The following is a 23,660-nucleotide window of genomic DNA, read 5'->3' as shown; positions in this document are numbered from 1 at the left end:
TTTCAATCGATGTCAGAGACGCAGGATGAACCAGCGCGGTTCTCGGCCCGGCTGGCTTCGTCGGTGAAGCACCCGACTCCTGACCTCGTCCGGGGTCCTGATCTTGGGGTCGTGAGTTCTAGCCCTGGGCTGGGCCGTGGATCAGGCGTGGCACCTACTTAAACAAACCAGACCCACAGGGGGTGGTTCCGGCATCAGCTGAAGGAGCAGAACAGAGAGCCCGGAAGGACATGTGCTCTGATACAAGGGATTTTTTTAAAAACTTAATTTAAACCCAATTAGTTAACAGTGTAGTGTATTATACTTTCAGAGGTGGAATTCAGGGATTCACCAGTTGGAGAGAACAGCAGTGCTCGTGACATCCCGTGCCCTCCTTCATGCCCGTCCCCGTTACCCCGCCCCCCTCCCCTCCCCTCCAGCGACCCGCAGTGTGTTTTCTAGGATTAAGAGTCTCTTTTTCCTCTGTCTCTGTTTCCATCTTATTTGTCTTTCCTTCCCTTCACAGACGTTCATCTACTTTGCTTCTTTAATTCCACCTGTGAATGACACCACACGGTCATTTTCTTTCCCGACTGACTTATTTCACTTAACATGATCCCTCTAGTTCTGTCCGCGTCACTGCAAACGGCAAGATGTCCTTCTCTTCAATAGCTGAGTGACATCCCGATCTCTCTCTCTCTCTCTCTCTCTCTCTCGCCACCATCCGTCTCCATCCTCTTTATCCATCCTCTGCCCGAGGGCACCGAGGCCCCGCCCGGAGGGCTGCCGTGGACATCGGGGCGCAGGTGTCCGGCGTCTCCCCGAGTCTCTATCTCCCAGCGAGCTCCAGGCCGCGCACCTGCGGGTCACAGGGCGGCTCTAGCGGGAACCCCGAGGAGCCTCCGCGCTGTCTCCAGGGCGGCCGCACCGGCCCGCGGCCCCGCCCGCAGCGGAGGAGGGTGGAGTGGGTTTTGCGGGACGTGGTGAGAGTTTGGTTCACATGTCACGTCGCGTCCCACGGGCTCCAGGTCACCGTCCATCAGTCTTCCTGGGGAAGCCGGGGTTGGGCTCCGTGTCAGGGAGACGTTTCAGCCGCTCACAGGCCTCTGCTGGAGCCGGGACGGAGGCGGGGTCGGCCCTGGGCGCGGGGACGCCGCCGCCCGCAAGGCCTCCTGCAGAGCCTGCGCGTCCCGCAGGGGGCGCCCGAGCCCAGGCCCCGCCCGGGGCGCGTGCGCAGTAGCCTCGTCCGCCTGCTGACCGGAGCCCGGGTGCGCTGGGGAGGCTCCGGGAGGACGTGGGACCGCGTCCACGCTGACAGGGCAGGGGCACGGCCTCCTCAGGACCCGCGGCGAGGCTTCCGGAGGACGTGGGGCCGCCTCCACGCTGACAGGGGCCCTGCGTCCTCAGGGCGGGGAGGCTCGGGGAGGACGTGGGGCCGCGTCCATGCTGGCAGGGGCCTGGCCTCAACAGGGCCCGCGGGGAGGCTTCTGGGGATGAGGGGAAGCGTCCACGCTGAAAGGAAACCCGGCCTACTTAGGACCCGCGGGAAGGCTTCAGGAGGACGTGGGGTTAGGGTTACGGTAGGAGTTAGGGTTAGGGTTAGGGGTGGGGTTAGGAGTTAGGGTTAGGGTTAGGGGTGGGGTTAGAGGTTAGGGTTAGGGATAGGGTTAGGGGTTAGCATTAGGGTTAGGGTCATGGTCAATGTCAGGGTTAGGGGTTAGGGTTAGGGGTTAGGTGTTAGGGTTAGGGGTGGGGTTATGGGTTAGGGTTAGGGGTGGGGTTAGAGGTTAGGGTTCGGGATGGGTCAGGGTTAGGGTTAGCATTAGGGTTAGGGTCATGGTCAAGGTCAGGGTTAGGGGTTAGGGTTAGGGTTTAGGGTTATGGTTAGGGGTTAGGCGTTAGGGTTAGGGTTTGGGGGTTAGGGTTAGGGTTGGGGTTGAGTTAGGATTGGGGTTGGGGTTAGGGTTAGGAGTTAGGGTTAGGGTAGGGGTGAGGGTTAGGGGTTAGGGTTAGAGAGTTAGGGTTAGGGGTTAGGGTTATGTTTAGGGGATAGGGGTTAGGAGTTAGGATTAGGGTTATGGGATAGGGTTTAGGGGTTAGGATTAGGGTCAGGGGTTAGTGGTTAGGTGTTAGGGATTAGGGTTAGGGGTTAGGTGTTATGGGTTAGTGTTAGGGGTTAGGGTTAGGGATCAGTTTCGGGATAAGGTTTGTTTAGGGTCAGGGTTCGGGTCCAGGTTAAGGACCCAACATGCCGCTACCTTTGACTCATTTGTCTCTTCAAAAGAGCACCCCAACATGAAGCCCTCCCATTGGAAATCAAGAGATCTATGTGATCCTGGGCTGACAGTCGCTCCCCAGCAACAACCCCTGTAGTCTCCCAACCTGCTCTGTGGAGGCATCAAAGTTCTCCTTCTGGATCCAAAGACCAATCCGAAAACTTTAAGGGAGTTTTTTTTTTTTTAATTTTTGGAGAGAGGGAAAGAGAATAAGCAGGGTGAGCTGCAGGGGCAGAGGGCGAAGCAGTCTCCCCACTGAGCAGGGAGCCCAATGGAGGTCTCAAAGCCAGGTCCCTGGGATCATGGCCTGAAATGAAAGCAGGGGCCTCACTGACTGAGCCACCAAGTGCCCTTCCTTGATCTGATCGTCCATCCGAGTGGTCGAAATGTGGGTGGATCCATTCATCCCATGCAGCAGCCTTGAAGATGTCATATCTAACCAACTGTGGACATGCGTGCCTACGACAGGTAGAGTGATTGACTGTCTGACACTCTGATTAGACTTGAAACCGAGACAGTGTATCTACTGGATTCTTTCAATGATCTTAGTGCTTCGAAAGGTGTCTGCAATCCTAGGTGCTTTATCTCTATTCTTGCAGAAAGGAATCCCAAACAGCACTTTCCATCTACTGAGTGGACCATGAGCTGCTCTGCCTTCCCCAGTGACCTCTGCTCTGGGACATGAAGGACAAGGAGCAGGGCCAGTTAGATGGAATCCCAGAAGTCTTTTGCAAACAGGAAAACGGCCTGCTTTCCACGTGCTTCTGTCCACCAAGGGTGCCACAGGCTCATGAGGCTTGATGGGGAGAGCTTCTTTGCTGGGGAGAGACAGCTGCTCCACAGGAAGATGCCCAGCAGCCCTTTCGACAGGGCCAGGCAGCAGAGAAGTCAAGGCCATGTTTTCTGCCAGGATTGCCCACAGTAGCCCCATGAGGTTCATCCTCTTCCACAGCCCTTCTCAGAGGAGGAAAAGGAAGCTCAGAGAGGTGCAGTGACATTCCCAAAACATGCCAGTAGTAGAGGCGAGCCTCAGGCCCTGTGCTGTGTACGGGGTGGTCACTCACTTGTGGAGCTGCTGGCCCTGGACCCTTTGGGCTGTGCTGAACACCTGGTAGACACGGAAAATGATGCGTTTTCTGAGAGGCTCCTCTCCTGGAAGGATCGCAGCAGGGCCTGTACAAAAGTATCCATTCTGCTTTCGCGGAGCGTCCGCATGGTCCAGGCCTCACCCGGGGTCAGGGTGGATGATTCCTTTCCACACCAGAGACACAAGGAGGGGCACTGTAGTCAGCTTCCAAACCATGGGCCATTGGGAAGAACAGGGTCTGGCGCTCAGCCCAGAGACACCCATCCTCTTGGGAAGTTGTGCAGGACAAAGGACTTCAGGGCCCACACAGAAAAAGGTTCTAGGCTTCAAAATACCATTGGTTGGTTGGGACGCAGGGCAGAGCATTGGCAACTTCAACACATTCCAGTAGCTGAGCAACACCCACATTTCTCTCAAATCAGAGCTTTTACAAAGACCAGTATTCCATGGAGTCATCCGTAAACATCCCACTGCAGATAGAACACAGAGGGTTAGCACCTTAAATGCTGCTCAAGATCCCACAGATTGGGCCTGAGAAGAGACCAAAGCATGGGCTGCATGGCATTTTCCCTAAAATGATGTACCTTGGTCTGTTCCTGACCTAGGGAGGAAGGATCAGGGGAGAACACCTTCTTCGGCAGGCCCCAGGGGAGCCAGTTGTTTCTAGTCTGGGCTCTTGGCTTGCCCTGATCATCTGTGGGTCCTGACTTTCACCATGAATAGGACTTGTTCTCAGCCCAGACCGGCCATACTTGTAGTCAGTGGCCTGATGCACTTGTGCTTCTCGGGGTTGGGGGGGGAGATGGAGTAAGTGAACCCTTGGAGCAACTCATCCAATATTTCCTGTGTGGATCTCTACAAAAAAGACAGAGCCACTTGGGTCAGGAGACATCAGAGGGCTTCCACCCAAACTTGGCTTCCAGGTTATGGCAGATCAAGCAACTTAAACAGTCTGTGGGGACACACAAGGTGCTCCTTGCAGTAGGGCAGACATGGCAAGAGAATGGCATCATCTCAAGTGCCAAGGGCCTTGAATGGCTGAATCACTGTGGCAGATGGCCCCATTAATGGAGTACTACGAGGACCTCTAAGGACACAGCTCATGACCTGTTGGGTCTACAATGATCTGATGTGTTCTGGCACATAATACCTTAGAGATAAACATAGAGAATGGCTTCATCCCACCCTTCGTTTTGTCATAAATCACCCTCTTTAGTGTGATCTTCTGTGAGGCCTGCAGATGTCGTGCAATGACAGTGGAGCCGCATTCTACACAGGATACCTGGGGTGCGTGGGTGAAATAAGGAAAATGGTAGTGAAACGCAAAGACACTCATTGCTCTGAGGGAAAAAAACAAACCACCCCCACTCCTCAAAAGCATGAAATCTCTTCTGCACCATTCCAACCAAGCAGAACAGTGTCTTATCACCTCAGATGTAGCCGGAGGTTAGGAGTGGAGGTTCAGGTCTCTTTGCGTTTGGGCCTGTGTGGCACTCATGTGGAAACACTACGGGAGGGCCCTAGGTTTCTCTCCATGTTTGTATGGGGGCCATCTCTCTGTGCAGAACCCTCTTCCCATTCTCACCTCAGAACAGCACTGCTCCTTGTTTGCCTGGTGCACCCGATCATTGTCTAGGGAGTTAGAAGGGTTGAAGCCACAGAACATCTCCTCCAAGATCTCCTGGGTGCAGCTCTTTAAATACAGTGCCCCGTATGTACAGGGCCAAGAGACATTAGGATACTCCCTCCACAACACAATAAGGGGACAACCCCTTTAGAAATTGTGTTCTCCGCTTCACATCACAGGGGCAGCTGAAGGGACATCTGGCAAGGAGAAGCCAGATGAAAGAGACTCTTGCGCTCATGACTTACATACTTGAAGTTGAGCTTGACCCTCAGCACTCACCTTCTCATCTTGCCTGCTATGACTGATCACCAAAGATGTGTCAGGCTTCCAAACCGTGGCAGCTGGTTTCTGCCCAGGAAGGGCATGTTCCTCTCCTCTGTCCCCATACACTTACTCACACACACACACACACACACACACACACACACACAGTCTCACACTAACACACCCTCTTACACATACACAAACGGACACACACCCAATGAGGGTGAAAGCGGTGTGAGCCCCCTCAGCTGAGATTACAGTGTAGCCTGCTCTCCAATGGCTTCCCCCAGGTGCCTTGCAGTACCTGTTGACATCTCCCACACATAACCAGAAGTTTCAGCGAACAGGGCTGAGCTGACGTCCATAGCGACATGAACATCTCTCTGTCTGGATTCTCTGAAGCCCAGAGCCACTGAAAGTAGGGCAACAGCAACAGAACATCTTGTTCTCTTGAACGGCTCCAGTTAAGTGAGCTGGAAATAGGGACATTGTTCAATGCAGCTTCCTGGTTACCAGAGTTCTAAATCCGTTACACGCTTGTCCTTAAGGAAGTGACGTTACTTTTTCAAGATTCCAGTGCTTGGGCGCCTCCCTTCAGTCAGACCTATCCAGAGCCCCTTCTTGGCAGATGACTGCTTACCCCATGCCATCTCTTTCATTGTACATCAGGAGCCAAAAATGCCATAGGCACAACTCTCTGAAAATGCAAGGAAGGTCCTACTTTTCTGGAGATGGAGCTGATTTCAGACCTTTCTTTCTGTGCTTGCTTTCCCAGATCTGTGACCTATCTAACCCACCATGTCTCTCACATAGTCCCCAGGTTCCTACCCTGCACGGTGATAGAAGAGGCAGAATCTCCTTCCTAGGGACATCATCAGGGGTCTGTGGATGATATTTGTAACGTACGTGAGCTGGTGCCCTGTGTATCTGAGGTGCAATTTTAAGGATGGTGCATTGACATGAAGGGGTGAGATGTGGCATGGGGTACCACTTGAAAGTGGCCTGGGTACCAGCAACGTAATATCACAATGGTCACTTTACCTCTGGCCTCATTTTAATGGGGGCAGCATGACGGGGTGGGAATACTACAAGATGCAGCCATGGTCATCTTCTGTAGTCAAACCGTCCAATTGTGTCCTGTTCTATTTTGAATGAGACCGAGGTACCTCCTTCTGGGCTCTGGGAGTCGCAGCCTTCACAATGGCTCCCAGCAATAATGACCTGTGGCATAAATATCCCTGTGTCACCGCGAGGTGTTTCGTGATGTGTTTTGACCAACACGATACATCCAACACAATGGAATGTCACACCTAAGTTCCAAATGGAACTATGCTTAATGTTAGTGTTAGGCTTCGGGTTGGGGTTAGGGTTAGACTTGCGGTGTAGTGTTAAGGTTAGGGTTAGGGTTAGGATTAGGATTTAGTGTGAGTGTAAGGGTTACTGTTAAGCTTATGGAATAGGGTTATGGTTTAGAGGTATGGTTAGGGTTCAGTTTTGGGTTCAGGTTCGGGAAAGTTAGGGTCGGGTGAGGGAAACCCTTGTGAGCAGCCGTTACTAATTAATTATGGCCTGTTGTGGCCCAATCAAGTCCAGTATTTCTAGATCTTTGAATTTTTAAGCTAGAATATGGATTTTATGTGAAATCTCCAGATCTTGTAGATGTTTGCTCATTTTAATACACTAAAAACTGAACAAATTACACCTATGGGTTAAACTTCGTTCTTCTGCAACAAGTTTGCAATCTTTGTTATAGAGTAGTGGTTCTCCAGGTGGTCCCTGGATCAGTAACATCAGCATCACGTGCAACCTTAATAGAAATGCAAGTTCCCAGGCCTCACTTCATCTCTCCTGAATCAGAATCTCTAGGGCTGAGGCCCAGGAATCATGTTTTAATAAATCCCCTGGGTGGTACTGATGTGTGCTGAGTTTGAGAACCATTCTTTTGGAGCCTGGAAGTTGATAGCACAATTTTTATCTGGGGATAGTTGTAAAGACAAAAGTTCATTGAATACCCTCCTGTAGATTTATCAAGTGCGTGTATCAAAAATACCAGATGTATATTGTTGCAGATACAGATGACTGTTTATGTATATATAGATTTTTGCCAGCATCAGAATATACAATGATTAAATCACATTTTGTTCTTTTTTTCCTTCTTCTTCTCCTTCCTTGCCCCTCTGCTCCTCCATCACAAATGAACTTAATAGTAACTCTGCCACATTTTGACTTTACTAGAACACATCTTAGAGTTTATTTACTGGTGATTAAAAGATATGTTTGTTGCTTAATTGAGTTCTATTTGTTAGAACTTCCATCTCTAGTTATCTTTTAATTTGAGAGTGAAGTTTAACTTATAGGGTTTTCTGTAAACCTGGCCTCCTAATAGCTGACCAGATTGTTCACATTTTAAAGGCCACATATACCGATATTTTTCTCCATTCTCAAGTGTTGAGATGATTGCTATCCTGATGATTGTTCTGAAAATGCTCCCTTTTGTGTTACCCATAAGCACAATTTATTCATTTAAAAGTCCTGAATATCTGGCTAATCAAATTAATCATGCATTACATTTAGATAATTTCCTTACATTTTAAAATACACAGAAAACTTTTTATAAAAAGTAAAGCTTTTTATGATAGGAAAACTTCATGTATGTCTTGTATAATGAAGTGCTAAAAGTGTCCTTTCGAGTATTTATAATGCTGAGATTGAGAAGTTTGGTATAATATGACTTAAAGTAATGGATAATGGTATTTCTCTGACTTATTTCACTTAGCACAATAATCTCTAGCTCCATCTATGTGATTTTGCTCATACGTGGAATTTAAGAAACAAAACAGAGGTGCCGGCCTGGCTCAGAGGAGCATGTGACTCTTGATCTCACGGTCGTGAGTTCGAGCCCCACATTGGATGTAGAGATTATTTAAATAGGTAAACTTAAAAATCAAAGGGGAAAAAAAGAGGCAAACCAAGAAACAACTCTTTAGTTATAGAGAACTGATGGACACCAGAGGGGAGGGGGTTCTGGCATGGGTTAAATAGATGATGGGGATGAAGCAGTGCACTAGTGATGAGCACTGGGTAATATATGGAAGTGTTGAATCACTGTGTTGCACACCTGAAACTAATATGGCACTGTATGTAAACTAACTGGAATTTAAATAAAAACTTAAAAGTAATGGATAATGAATTAATAAAAAATGGACCAAATTATATTTATACATAATATTTATTAATGAAAACATGCTTATATCCACCAGGTAAACCAGACTTGAATGCAACATTGCCAATTAGACAAACCGTATCAATTTTCAAACAACCAGTAACCAAAGTCACAATTCACCCTAGTAATAAAGTGAAATCAGACCCACAACGAATGAATGAGCAGCCACGTCAGGTAAGGATCTAATTGGTTCTCCAATCCTATTTTTCAGAAAATTCTGTTATTTTTACCAGACATAGTTCAAGTAAAATGGTTAAAATGGAAGATATTTGGAAAGAAAATTGTTTTATGTTCTAGGCTATTACATGAACGCTGGAGAATAACTGTAATATAATATTTAGGTAAAATATTTTAAGAAAAAAGTTACTAGATTGAATCTAAATATTATGGACTACATTTTTATGCTTTTGTGTGGTAATGTACATCAGATTTGCTTTGGTAATATTAGTTTTTTTTCAAGATTATCTTTCCAGAGGATAATATTTCCTAAGGGGATGAAGCATGCAGTTTGTTTTGCTTAGTTTAAAAATATTTTCTATTGCATAAAAACTACTTTTGTTCTGATTTCTTATTATATGACACCTGTCCCTCCCCTTTTGAAAAACAGAATTAAATAAACTTTGTCAATGTGGTATATTGTCCTGTGACTTCTTTTTGCATAAATTGAGTTTATATTTCTCTTTCTTATTGCTTCAAGCTGTATTACACCAGAATCTGTTCTTAGAAAAAAAGTATTATCTGAGAGGCCTCCCTGCAGGCCTTAATAATAATGTCACATAGCCAGGGGAGGGAGACTTGACAAAATGTTTACCTTTCCAATTAACCTTGCTTATTCACTCCCTAGTTGTGGTCCAAAAGTTTAGGCACTTTGGAAATTTTTAGTAGCAATTGGGGTGAGGGAGTGGAGGGATAAACATCTGTGCCTATTTTTTCTCTCCTTTCTCTGTCTCCTCCCACTTACAGATTAGAAATGCTGATTTACCTATGACGGTCGGTCGGTTTTCTTTTGCTCTCGTATTCCCCATTTAGATGCCTCACTCCACCTTTTCATTTGAATTTTGTTTTCCACTAGTCCCTCAAGTGTCTCATCTCCAGTCTTCATAAAGGATTGGGCCAAAACTTTCAGACAGTTGCTCTAGAAGAAACTACATAAAGAAATTCAGTTCCCACATCCTCTGTAGTGTTTTTTCCTCTTCAGGTGAGCCAGGAAAACAGAAGATATTTGGAACCACATTGGATCAGCATCTTGCTAGAGATGTCTCAAGATATGAAGTTCTAAACTTGCTTTACTGCTGGTCCCCAAGAGATTCAACAGGGGCCATGTAAGTAGATCACATCCAGTATAAAATATGTGTACCTGTATGTGCCTTTAGGCTCTTGTCACCACTTAGGTTTTCTCTGAGGCAGTCAGCTTTCTGTACCAGGCTTTCCCCTTCTGTTTTACTACTGTAACCAGTGATAGTCACCAAACCGCTGGTGGTTTTCATATATTCATTACAACAGGGAAGGAATTCCGCCATTCTGACCTCTGCCCACCTGATTGTAGCCATTTTCTGATTGTATTCTCTCTTAGATACTGTCTAAAGTCTTGAACATCTCATCCTTTGGCGTTTTGGTGATTTTTAAATCGTTTCCTTGTACAGATTTTTATCAGTTGAAAATTTTCAAAGCATGTAATTGGGTAAGACAGTTTGCCTCAAAAACGCCCAAAAGATAAAGAAAGTGGAATAACTACTAATAACAGTTCCAAACTGGAAACTGGAGTTCTTATTGAGAATAAGTAGTAGGTGGATTTTATCCTCAACTTTTCTTTGCCAAATCATTCTCAATATAGTCTATCTATAAACGCACGTATTTTACAGGCCAATTGAGTAGCAAATTATGGCTATTTAAACAGTAACTTAATTGTTTTCTGTACCTAAGTTCAGTCACAGATTTTAACAACTGTACTAACTGTATTTGCCGGGTATTTACCTGGCTCTAGAGAACGCTGGTAACAGAGAGTTTTAAAGCTGAAGTAATCAGTCAGTTGTTCCTTATTCACTGATACATTGAGTCGTTTTGTATTTTCCTTCTTTTATTAAAGTTTGTGGCATTGTGCTCAGATGAAAAGAGTATTTCAGAAAAGCTAAATCCCTCCCCTCCCCACCTGCACCCAATCTTATGTCATTTTAACCCAGATCTTTTGAGGATTTTATCTTCCTTTTAGCTTGCATAGACAGGAAGTGTTAAAAATATTTAGGAGGTCAGCTCTCCAAATGTTTGAACTCTTTTCCCTTTATCCTCATGTCATCTGACAGTTTTGGCTGTTTTTGATTATAACAAGGCATTAGTTATCTTTCCCCTGTCTTTACCTTCAACATAAGAATTGAGGTAATATTTGGCTACTGTCCCACTAATAGGATTTCAAAATAAAGGATGGGGCATTGGGCAACTGTAGGAAAATAGCAGAGACAACTTTTATATTAATGTTTAAAAAAATCTGTCATTCTGATTATTGCAGTATAGATTCAGGTTTTTTAAGTAAAGGAAAGATGTTGATTCAAAGTATATTTTGAAAGATATGTGCTAATCAACTGTTGTTGTTGAGGAGATAGTTAACCAAAAAAATTGACAAATATAATTCTTGCAACTGTGCTTTTACACAGCCTCGTTGAACTAGATTGGCAGTATAAATTGCCAGATATTCCATTTGGAGAAGTTATTTTGATCATTCAGAAAAAAAAACTACACAAAGAGGTTTTTATTTTTGAGACTCCTGTAGATACAAATGTTTTTATTCCTTCATGCCACAGTCTTTTAAGAAGGCACTCAAGCTAGTGGTATTATAATTGTTTTTAGAGGGTTGAATTTTGAGACCTAGAACTAGGGTTAGATTTTTGGATTTTAAATAAGTCCAACCTTGAATAGGATAGGTTGAAGTGATTAACTTAGATGTGAAGCTATCATAGAAATTAATAATTCTGTCTTATATAACAAACATCTTATGCTTGCATCATAATATGGCAGTTTGATTTGAATTCTATAAATTAGATGACGTATAAATTTCTAATGTATTGATTACTTGAAAAATGCCTTAGCTTTAAAATTGCAAATTAGGGGAGAGGGGGAGGGGTAAGATGGCAGAAGAGTAGGGTCCCCAAATCACCTGTCCCCACCAAGTTACCTAGATAACTTTCAAATCATCCTGAAAATCTGCGAATTCGGCCTGAGATTTTAAGAGAGAACACCTGGAATGCTACAGTGAGAAGAGTTCATGCTTCTATCAAGGTAGGAAGACGGGAAAAAAGAATTAAAGAAACAAAAGGCATCCGAGGTGGAGGGGCCCCGCGAGGAGCTGGGCTAAGGCCAGGGCGAGTGCCCCCAGGACAGGAAAGCCCTGTCCCAGAGAAGAAGGAGCTTCACCAATCTTCCTTCCCGGGTGGAAAGGCGCTCGCAGGGAGTTAGAGCACAACCCCAGGAAGGGCGGGAATGCCCTCAGGCTCTCTGGGACACTAACAGAGCAACTGCGCACCGGGGAGAGTGCGCTGAGCTCCCTGAAGGACTGCAGCGCACACGCATTGATCCGGGAGCAGCTCGGATGGGCTCGGGTGGCGGCTCCCCAGAGAGGGGGCTGTGCGGCTGGGAGCGCGAATACAACAGCGCAGACCCGGAGCACAGGGCGCTGGGGACACAGCTCACGATACAGCCTCCCCCTGGAACAGGCAGAGGCCAGGAGGGCCCAGGACAGCAAAGACACTCCTGCCCCGAGATGAGCAGATCAGCGGCCCCGCCCCTGGAGCATCCAGGCCCCTGCCTACGGAGAGCTCCGTAGTTACTACGGAAGCTGAATCCAGGGCTCTGGAGCTGGCCCCGCCACTGTGGTTGTTCCTCCTGGGGCCTCCCGGGGTAAACAACCCCCACTGAGCCCTGCACCAGGCAGGGGGCTGAGCAGCTCCCCCAAGTGCTAACACCTGAAAATCAGCACAACAGGCCCCTCCCACAGAAGACCAGCTAGACGGACAAGTTCCAGGGGAAGTCAAGGGCCTTAAAGTATACAGAATCAGAAGATACTTCCCCGTGTTTTTTTTTTTTTCTTTTTGATTTCTGTTTGCTTCCCCCACCATTTTTTCCCTTTCTTTCTTTTTCTTTCTCGTTTTCTTTTTTCTTCCTTTCTTCTTTCTTCTTTTTCTCTTTTCTTTCCTTCTTTCTCTCCTCTCTTTTTCTCCTTTTCCCAATACAACTTGTTTTTGGCCAATCTGCACTGAGCAAAATGACGAGAAGGAAAACCTCACCTCAAAAGAAAGAATCAGAAACAGTCCTCTCTCACACAGAGTTACAAAATCTGGATTACAATTCAATGTCAGAAAGCCAATTCAGAAGCACTATTATAATGCTACTGGTGGCTCTAGAAAAAAGCATAAAGGAGAATTTAGATCTAATCAGGCAGAAATTAAAAATCAATTGAATGAGATGCAATCCAAACTAGAAGTCCTAACGACAAGGGTTAACGAGGTGGAAGAATGAGCGTGTGACATAGAAGACAAGTTGATGGCAAAGAGGGAAACTGAGGAAAAAAGAGACAAACAATTAAAAGACCACGAGGATAGATTAAGGGAAATAAACGACAGCCTGAGGAAGAAAAACCTACTTTTAATTGGGTTTCCCGAGGGCGCTGAAAGGGACAGAGGCCCAGAATATGTATTTGAACAGATCATAGCTGAAAACTTTCCTAATCTGGGAAGGGAAACAGGCATTCAGATCCAGGAAATAGAGAGTTCCCCCCCTAAAATCAATAAAAACCGTTCAACACCTCGACATTTAATAGTGAAACTTGCAAATTCCAAAGATAAAGAGAAGATCCTTAAAGCAGCAGGAGACAAGAAATCCCGACTTTTATGGGGAGAAGTATTAGGGTAAGAGCAGACCTCTCCACAGAGACCTGGCAGGCCAGAAAGGGCTGGCAGGATATATTCAGGGTCCTAAATGAGAAGAACATGCAACCAAGAATACTTTATCCAGCAAGGCTCTCATTCAGAATGGAAGGAGAGATAAAAGCTTCCAAGACACACAGGAACTGAAAGATTATGTGACCTCCAAACCAGCTCTGCAAAAAATTTAAGGGGGACTCTTCAAATTCCCCTTTAAGAAGTCCAGTGGAACAATCCACAAAAACAAGGACTGAATAGATACCATGATGACACTAAACTCATATCTTTCAATAGTAACTCTGAATGTGAATGGGCTTAATGACCCCATCAAAAGGCGCAGGGTGTCAGACTGGATAAAAAAGCAGGACCCATCTATTTGCTGTCTACAAGAGACTCATTTTAGACAGAAGGACACCTACAGCCTGAAAATAAAAGGTTGGAGAACCATTTACCATTCAAATGGTCCTCAAAAGAAAGCAGGGGGTAGCCATCCTTATATCAGACAAACTAAAATTTACCCCGAAGACTGTAGTGAGAGATGAAGAGGGACACTATATCATACTTAAAGGATCTATCCAACAAGAGGACTTAACAATCCTCAATATATATGCCCCAAATGTGGGAGCTGCCAAATATATCAATCAGTTAATAACCAAAGTTAAGACATACTTAGATAAAAATACACTTATACTTGGTGACTTCAATCTAGCGCTTTCTACACTCGAAAGGTCTTCTAAGCACAACATCTCCAAAGAAACGAGAGCTTTAAATGATACACTGGACCAGATGGATTTCACAGATATCTACAGAACTTTACATCCAAACTCAACTGAATACACATTCTTCTCAAGTGCACATGGAACTTTCTCCAGAATAGACCACATACTGGGTCACAAATCGGGTCTCAACCGATACCAAAAGATTGGATCGTCCCCTGCATATTCTCAGACCATAATGCCCTGAAATTAGAACTAAATCACAACAAGAAGTTTGGAAGGACTTCAAACACATGGAGGTTAAGGACCATCCTGCTAAAAGATGAAAGGGTCAACCAGGAAATTAAGGAAGAATTAAAAAGATTCATGGAAACTAATGAGAATGAATATACAACCATTCTAAATCTTTGGGATGCAGCAAAAACGGTCCTGAGGGGGAAATACATCGCAATACAAGCATCCATTCAAAAACTGGAAAGAACTCAAATACAAAAGCTAACCTTACACCTAAAGGAGCTAGAGAAAAAACAGCAGATGGACCCTACGCCCAGCAGAAGAAGAGAGTTAATTAAAATTCGAGCAGAACTCAATGAAATCGAGACCCGAAGAACTGTGGAACAGATCAACAGAACCAGGAGTTGGTTCTTTGAAAGAATTAATAAGATAGATAAACCATTAGCCAGCCTTATTAAAAAGAAGAGAGAGAAGACTCAAATTAATAAAATCATGAATGAGAAAGGAGAGATCACTACCAACACCAAGGAAATACAAACACTTTTAAAAACATATTATGAACAGCTATACGCCAATAAATTAGGCAATCTAGAAGAAATGGACGCATTCCTGGAAAGCCACAAACTACCAAAACTGGAACAGGAAAAAATAGAAAACCTGAACAGGCCAATAACCAGGGAGGAAATAGAAGCAGTCATCAAAAACCTCCCAAGACACAAGAGTCCAGGGCCGGATGGCTTCCCAGGGGAATTCTATCAAACGTTTAAAGAAGAAACCATACCTATTCTCCTAAAGCTGTTTGGAAAGATAGAAAGAGATGGAGTACTTCCAAATTCGTTCTATGAGGCCAGCATCACCTTAATTCCAAAACCAGACAAAGACCCAACCAAAAAGGAGAATTACAGACCAATATCCCTGATAAACATGGATGCAAAAATTCTCAACAAGATACTGGCCAATAGGATCCAACAGTACATTAAGAAAATTATTCACCATGACCAAGTAGGATTTATCCCTGGGACACAAGGTTGGTTCAACACCCGTAAAACAATCAATGTGATTCATCATATCAGCAAGAGAAAAACCAAGAACCATATGATCCTCTCATTGGATGCAGAGAAAGCATTTGACAAAATACAGCATCCATTCCTGATCAAAACTCTTCAGAGTGTAGGGATAGAGGGAACATTCCTCGACATCTTAAAAGCCTTCTATGAAAAGCCCACAGCAAATATCATTCTCAATGGGGAAGCACTGGGAGCCTTTCCCCTAAGATCAGGAACAAGACAGGGATGTCCACTATCACCACTGCTATTCAACATAGTATTGGAAGTCCTAGCCTCAGCAATCAGGCAACAAAAGGATATTAAAGGCATTCAAATTGGCAAAGAAGAAGTCAAACTCTCCCTCTTCGCCGATGACATGATACTGTACATAGAAAACCCAAAAGCCTCCACCCCAAGATTGCTAGAACTCATACAGCATTTTGGTAGCATGGCAGGATACAAAATCAATGCCCAGAAGTCAGTGGCATTTCTATACACTAACAATGAGACTGAAGAAAGAGAAATTAAGGAGTCAATCCCATTTACAATTGCACCCAAAAGCATAAGATACCTAGGAATAAACCTAACCAAAGAGGTAAAGTATCTATACCCTAAAACCTATGCCACACTTCTGAAAGAAATTGAGGAAGACACAAAGAGATGGAAAAATATTCCATGCTCATGGATCGGCAGAATTAATATTGTGAAAATGTCAATGTTACCCAGGGCAATTTACATGTTTAATGCAATCCCTATCAAAATACCATGGACTTTCTTCAGAGAGTTAGAACAAATTATTTTAAGATTTGTGTGGAATCAGAAAAGACCCCGAATAGCCAGGGGAATTTTAAAAAAGAAAACTATATCTGGGGGCATCACAATGCCAGATTTCAGGTTGTACTACAAAGCTGTGGTCATCAAGACAGTGTGATACTGGCACAAAAACAGACACATAGATCAATGCAACAGAATAGAGAACCCAGAAGTGGACCCTGAACTTTATGGGCAACTAATATTCGATAAAGGAGGAAAGACTATCCATTGTAAGAAAGACAGTCTCTTCAATAAATGGTGCTGGGAAAATTGGACTTCCACATGCAGAAGAATGAAACTAGACCACTGTCTTTCACCATACACAAAGATAAACTCAAAATGGATAAAAGATCTAAATGTGAGACAAGATTCCATCAAAATCCTAGAGGAGAACACAGGCAACACCCTTTTTGAACTCGGCCACAGTAACTTCTTGCAAGATACATCCACGAAGGCAAAAGAAAATAAAAAATGAACTATTGGGACTTCATCAAGATAAGAAGCTTTTGCACAGCAAAGGATACAGTCAACAAAACTCAAAGACAACCTACAGAATGGCAGAAGATATTTGCAAATGACTAATCAGATAAAGGGCTAGTTTCCAAGATCTATAAAGAACTTATTAAACTCAACACCAAAGAAACAAACAATCCAATCATGAAATGAGCAAAAGACATGAACAGGAATCTCACAGAGAGAGACATAGACATGGCCAACATGCACATGAGAAAATGCTCTGCATCACTTGCCATCAGGGAAATACAAATCAAAACCACAATGAGATCCCACCTCACACCAGTGAGAATGGGGAAAATTAACAAGGCAGGAAAACACAAATGTTGGAGAGGATGTGGAGAAAGGGGAACCCTCTTGCACTGTTGGTGGGAATGTGAACTGGTGCAGCCACTCTGGAAAACTGTGTGGAGGTTCCTCAAAGAGTTGAAAATAGACCTGCCCTACGACCCAGCAATTGCACTGCTGGGGATTATCCCATGATACAGATGCAGTGAAACGCCGTGACACCTGCACCCCGATGTTTCTAGCAGCAATGTCCACAATAGTCAAACTGTGGAAGGAGCCTTGGTGCCCATCGATAGATGAATGGATAAAGAAGATGTGGTTTATGTATACAATGGAATATTACTCAGCCATTAGAAATGACAAATACCCACCATTCGCTTCGCTGTGGATGGAACTGGAGGGTATTATGCTGTGTGAAGTAAGTCAATCGGAGAAGGACAAACAGTATATGGTCTCATTCATTTGAGGAATATAAATAATAGTGATGGGAATAGAAGGGAAGGGAGAAGGAATGTGTAGGAAACATCAGAAAGGGAGACAGAACATGAAGACTCCTAACTCTGGGAAATGAACTAGGGGTGGCGGAAGGGGAGGAGGGCAGGGGGTGGGGGTCAATGGGTGTCGGGCACTGAAGGGGGCACTTGACGGGATGAGCACTGGGTGTTATTCTGTATGTTGGTAAATTGAACACCAATAAAAAATAAATTTATTATTAAAAAAGGAATATATTATGTGTAGCTATTAGTAACACTACATAGTGTAATATGAAAATATGTCAGTTGTTAGAATGAAAATAATTTTATGGTATTTTTGAGTAGAGAAAAGCAAGATAAAGAGATATCCTTAATATCTCTGTGTCTGATGATGAAAAATATTAAAAGAAAAATTTAAGGGCTTATGCAGACGCTTAGTTGGAAATTTTATCTGCATAAAAACCACAGCATTTATTAAAATAGGGGTATGAATCTAAAAAATGTCAAAAAAATATTTCACATTAAATTTTTACCAAATCTGTACAATTTTCTGGCCTCTGTATTAAATATATAGAGAAATAAGATCTTATTCTAAGGGGTAACTCATTTATGTTAAAATTTGACAGATGAAATGTACATACTTGATATAACTGGAAAGCAATTTGACTTTATTACCAAGTGTTATACTGTGGTCAAGTTTAATAATGAAGAGGAGACAAAATTATTGGTGATTGTGATTATTAGATAAAATTTATGAAAAGCTGAGCTTGAGCTGACATTTAAGGAACTATAATTTGCTGATGGGACCTGCGTTCAGCCAGTAAGTACCATCAGTTATATTTTGAACTTTGCCAAGTACTGACCAATCCACCCATGTATCTATATTAAATGGCGATAGTGTTTATTGAGCCCTTGCCATGAGCCAGGAAAGCTAAGTAGTATGATTCCTAACATTTTATTAACAATTTCGGGGCTGAAGGGCGGGGGCGGGGGGGGCTGTAGTGAACACCACAGCCCATGCAGTCCCCAGCCCAGAGGTCTGGCCACAGGTGCAGGCTCCAGCCCCAAGGCCAAGGCACAGGTGCAGCCTCCAGCCCGAGGTCCAGGTATAGGTGCAGCCCCCAGCCCCGGGCCCTGCCGCAGGTTTAGTCCCCAGCCCGGGGCCCGGCCCCAGGTGCAGCCCCCAGCCTGAGGCACAGGCACAGGTGCAGCTCCCAGCCCGAGGCACAGGCACAGGTGCAGCCCCCAGTCCGAGGCACAGGCACAGGTGCAGCCCCCAGCCCGAGGCCCGGCCACAGGTGCAGTCCGCAGCCCGCACCACCTCCTCCACGACCATGCTGCTATTTTTCAACCTCATCCTCTGGGAGCAGCTGGTATTTATGCTGTGTGGGCGCCTATGTCCTTGTCACTTGAGATGCCTGTGGCCATTTCCTTGAGGATGTGCCTGCCGTCTGCACACTGAGCTCAGGGGTGAGGAGGCTGCTTTCGCCCTCGGCCTGGCTGGCGCTGCCCCCCCTGTCTCGGAGAGCCGCCTGCATCTGCACACCTGCCGCCCCCCACTTCCTCCGGGGTGTCCCTACAGCAGCTGCAGTGGCTTTCGGACCGGCTTCCGAGCTGGGCCGGGGGGTGGGGTAGCCGTGCAGCCGCTCTCAGGTGAACAGATGGCAGCACCTGCCCCCTCCCCGCGGAGGGCTGCAGGGATGGGGGCCGAGGGGCCGGGTCCTTCCAGCCCCGGGGTGGAGAACTCGGCCCAAAGGCTCTCGCAGGAGGAGGAAAGGAGCTGCAGTTGAAGTGGACATCAGACGGTGCCCTCCTCAGCGTCCTTTTAAAAACCGTATACTGTAGTCCAATAAGATAGCAACTGTATAGATTTGCTAAAATAGATTTTAGGATCCTAAAAAAAAGAATTAGGGAAAAATCCATCCAAATGTAGAGCTTTAGTAAGTGCACAGAATTATAATTCAAACTGAGAAAATTGAAATAAAAAATACAAAACAGCAAAAAGAAGAAAATAACCAAGTTCAGTTTTTTTTTTTTTGCAAGTTCAGTTTTATTCCTGTAGGTCATACCTTGAGTTTTTACTCCATTGGCCAGAAACTGAGAGTTAAGAGGTTGATTTAAGAAATCTATTTAATCGGGGATCCCTGGGTGGCGCAGCGGTTTGGCGCCTGCCTTTGGCCCAGGGCGCGATCCTGGAGACCCGGGATCGAATCCCACGTTGGGCTCCCGGTGCATGGAGCCTGCTTCTCCCTCTGCCTGTGTCTCTGCCTCTCTCTCTCTCTCTGTGTGTGTGACTATCATAAATAAATAAGAAAACAAGAAATCTATTTAATCAAATGAAACCTACTCTCTAAAGTTGTTTTAGGTTTGTCCACATACATATGACAGCATCCAATGACTTTTTTTTTAAAGGATTTTATTTACTCATGAGAGGCACAGAGAGAGAGAGGCAGAGACACAGGCAGAGGGGGAAGCAGGCTCCACGTGGGGAGCCCGATGGGGGACTCGGGGTCACGCCGTGGGCCCAAGGCAGATGCTCAACCGCTGAGCCATCCAGGCGGCCTGACAACATCCAATGACTTAAATAAAAATCAAAATACAAAGATTAAGAAGGAAAACATAAATGAATGAAAAAAATGGTGAGAATAATTGAAAATGTTCTCTTTTTTTAAGATTATTTATTTATTTATTGATAGACACACACACACACACACACACACACACACACACACACAGAGGAGAGAGAGAGAGGCAGAGACAGGCAGAGGGAGAAGCAGGCACCATGCAGAGAGCCTGACGTGGGACTAGATTCAGGGCCTCCAGGATCACGCCCTAGGCTGCAAGGCGGCGCTAAACCGCTGTGCCATCGGGGCTGCCCAATTGAAAATGTTCTTAAGAAGCAAGACCTTTGATAATTATAAAGTAAAATAATAAAATGCAGATGGAACTAGAGGGTATTATGCTGAACAAAATAAGTCAGTCAGAGAAAGACACCATATGGTATCCCTTATATGTGGAATATAAGAAATATCACAGAGGAACATAGAGTAAGGGAGGGAAAACTGAATGGGAAGTCATCAAAGAGGGAGGAAAACCACGAGACTCTTAACTATAGGAAACAAACAGCATTGCTGGAGGGAAGAAGGGTGGGGGGAATAGGGTAACTGGGTGACGGGCATTAAGGAGGACACATGATGGGATAAGCACTGGGTGTCATACACAACTGATGAATTATTGAATACTACATCAGAAACGGAGTATGTACTATATGTTGGCTAATTGAATTTAGAAAAATAAGAAAATATGTTGATCACTTCATGTTATTATTATTTTCTGTCTTATTTGTCTGAAGTTAATGATGGGAAACCAGATATCAGTGATAGAATTCATTCTTCTTGGACTGACGAATGACACTGAGCTTCAAGCTGTGCTTTTCCTTTTTCTGCTGCTAACTTATGTCTTAAGCATCCTGGGAAACTTGACCATCATCATTCTGACCCTTTTGGATTATCGCCTTCAGACTCCGATGTATTTCTTTCTCCGGAATTTTTCTGTTTTGGAAATATCTTTTACTTCTGTCTTTGTTCCCAAAATGCTAGTCAATATTGCAACTGGAGACAAGACTATCTCCTTCGCTGGTTGTTTCACTCAGTATTTTTTTGCCATCCTTCTGGGGGCAACTGAATTTTATCTTTTAGCTGCCATGTCCTATGATTGCTATGTTGCCATTTGTAAACCCCTGCATTATACAACTGTAATGAGCAGGAAACTGCATTCAGCTTGTTCTGTGTTCCTGGTTCTCTGGTTTTTTGGTTGTCATTGTGCCACATACAATGACTCTCCAACTGCCTTTCTGTGCCTCCAATGTCATCAATCATTGTTGCTGTGACTATACCATACTGCTGCATCTGTCCTGTTAAGACACACAGTTCATAGAAGTGATGGAGTTTATCTTTGCAGCAGTTACCCTCATCTTCACCTTGGTGCTAGTGATTCTTTCCTACACGTACATAATCAGGACAATTCTGAGAATCCCTTCTGTTCAACAAAGAAAAAAAGCCTTTTCTACATGCTCCTGTCACATGATTGTGGTCTCACTTTCTTATGGAAGTTGTATCTTTATGTACATAAATCCTTCTGTTAAGGATGCAGAAACTTTTAATAAGAGAGTGGCTGTTTTAAATACCTCAGTTGCCCCTCTGTTAAACCCTTTCATCTATATCCTAAGGAAAAAGCAAGTGAAAATAGCCTTCAAAGACATGGTCAGCAAGATAACAATGTTTTCAGGAAAATGAAAGTGAGGTTCATAATAATAAAAAATAACAAATAAATGTTTGGAAAATTATAGATGTACATTATTATAACATTGAAGTGTTTGCTATTATCTATCATCAATATTCCTAACGGGACACAAAAACAGTAAAACTACTTATTTAATGAAGCCTATTTTGCCATCACTTTATTTCTTAAAATTTTACAGGCCTGTGTGTATATGTGTGTGTATCCTCAAACATTTTCATGCTACTTTTCCTTATCTGTACCTCACTTATAAGGAAAGGATTTGGGAGAAAAGCAGATTGGGAATATGACTTCCAATAGTTTACTTTTTGCTACTGAGTTTTGCTTATCTTACTCACTGCCATATGGTGTTCAAATGCTGCAGTTGATAACTGAATAGTCAAATATACACCCAGAAGAAATCTACTTTGGTTTGTTAATAATAGCTTAAATAATATATTAGTGAATTAATAGAAAGTTGGTTATTTTCAAATTATATTATTCAGATTTAAATTTAGTGTTTCACTTACTGAGAACTTAGTCTACTAAATATTTGAGATAAAGAAAGTTCTGACGAAGGGAAAATCAATACATGTTTGTTTTCAAACTGACAAGAAATTCGTTAATAATGATTTATACACACATTAAACTCTGAGTGAATCCAGAAAAGAGGTAAAGGGATGATTCAAATTTAGGTTAATTAGCGACATATCATTATGGCAAATTCTTACAATTTAGTGATGTGCCTAATCATTGTTCTGGTTCTCTTTAACAAGCATATGAAACAAAACTATATTAACAGTATCTATGGTGTTAATAATCTTGTAAGCTTAAATCATATTCTTTCTAAATTTCATACTAAACTTCATTTTTGTAATCTGATCTCCTCAGGCAGAATGTCCATCACAAGCTGCTATTTTCTGAACATTGCTTGTTCATATTAATTTCTCAGAAAGCATGGGCCAAACTCATACTATGATTTTTAAATTTTTAGATATAAAGAAGCCAAAAAATGAATTAAAGAAGCTATAAATGTTTCTACTTTAATCCTTTCAATGTACAGATGAAGAAAATTGAATCTTAAAGATATTAACAAACTTTTATTAAAGTATATAGTTATATTTGTACTCTTGAATTCTTTACTCACCCATCATTAGATGCAGATTCTATTAAGTAGCAGAAATACTAAAACAGTGCCCTGAGAAGCCATGGGGAAAGACAATTGAAAATGTAGAACTTGTTAGTTCATATACACCTGCCATAATTTCATCAGAAAAAACACCTAAGTACCTGACACATGGCTGATGTTAACAGGTGAGTAAGTTAGATATTGTGTTAGTTACTTAGATTGACAGGTAACTGATTCATTAGTTCACTTGATTATTTGTTTTCTACATCATCAGTGTATGTCAATCATAGTTATCCAAAACATTACGTCACATTATAGTGGCTGCTCAATTTCAGAAGACAGATCACATAATGATATGTAGCTGAACACTATTGACAGAGGTGACTGCTTTTCAAACAGACAAAATTCTGTTAATCACTGATTGGATTAAAACACCAAAGTAAATCAATCAACCAACCAACCAATCAAAAATCCAGGAACATTATGTTGAAGTAGTTGAAAATCTGCAGAAGATAGGGGGAAAAAAGTTAGTCAGGATGGAGGAACCCTAGGACATCCAGGAGAATAATAAGAGGGAATAATAACTGAGTCTCTTAATTCTTTTTTTTGTTTTTTTTAATAATAAATTTATTTTTTATTATTTATTCAATTAGAATCTGAGTTCATTTCAGGCTGAGTTGCAGGTTTTGTTGCTGTTCTATTTTCCCTTGTTTGTTTAGTTATTTTTACAATTTTATGGAGTTAACAATTTATGCAAAATAAAGTGTATCCAATAAAGTTTAGAACTTGAGATTTGATACCTGT

General features: G+C 43.4%; 1 pseudogene across 1 annotated transcript; it reads left to right on the top strand.

The window, feature by feature from the left end:
- Nucleotides 1–4,147: 4,147 nt before the first annotated feature.
- Nucleotides 4,148–21,890, top strand: LOC144318700 (olfactory receptor 2AP1-like; annotated as a pseudogene). The gene is made up of 5 exons (XR_013384757.1): nt 4,148–6,200; nt 8,010–8,164; nt 8,494–8,630; nt 9,655–9,778; nt 20,802–21,890. The product of XR_013384757.1 is annotated as an olfactory receptor 2AP1-like (transcript).
- The last annotated feature ends 1,770 nt before the right edge of the window (nt 21,891–23,660 follow it).

The sequence above is a fragment of the Canis aureus genome, chromosome 8 (genome assembly GCF_053574225.1).
Source record: "Canis aureus isolate CA01 chromosome 8, VMU_Caureus_v.1.0, whole genome shotgun sequence".
NCBI lineage: Eukaryota > Metazoa > Chordata > Mammalia > Carnivora > Canidae > Canis > Canis aureus.
The sequence above is the reverse complement of the archived record's forward strand: the minus strand, read 5'-3'. Positions and strand labels throughout refer to the sequence as shown.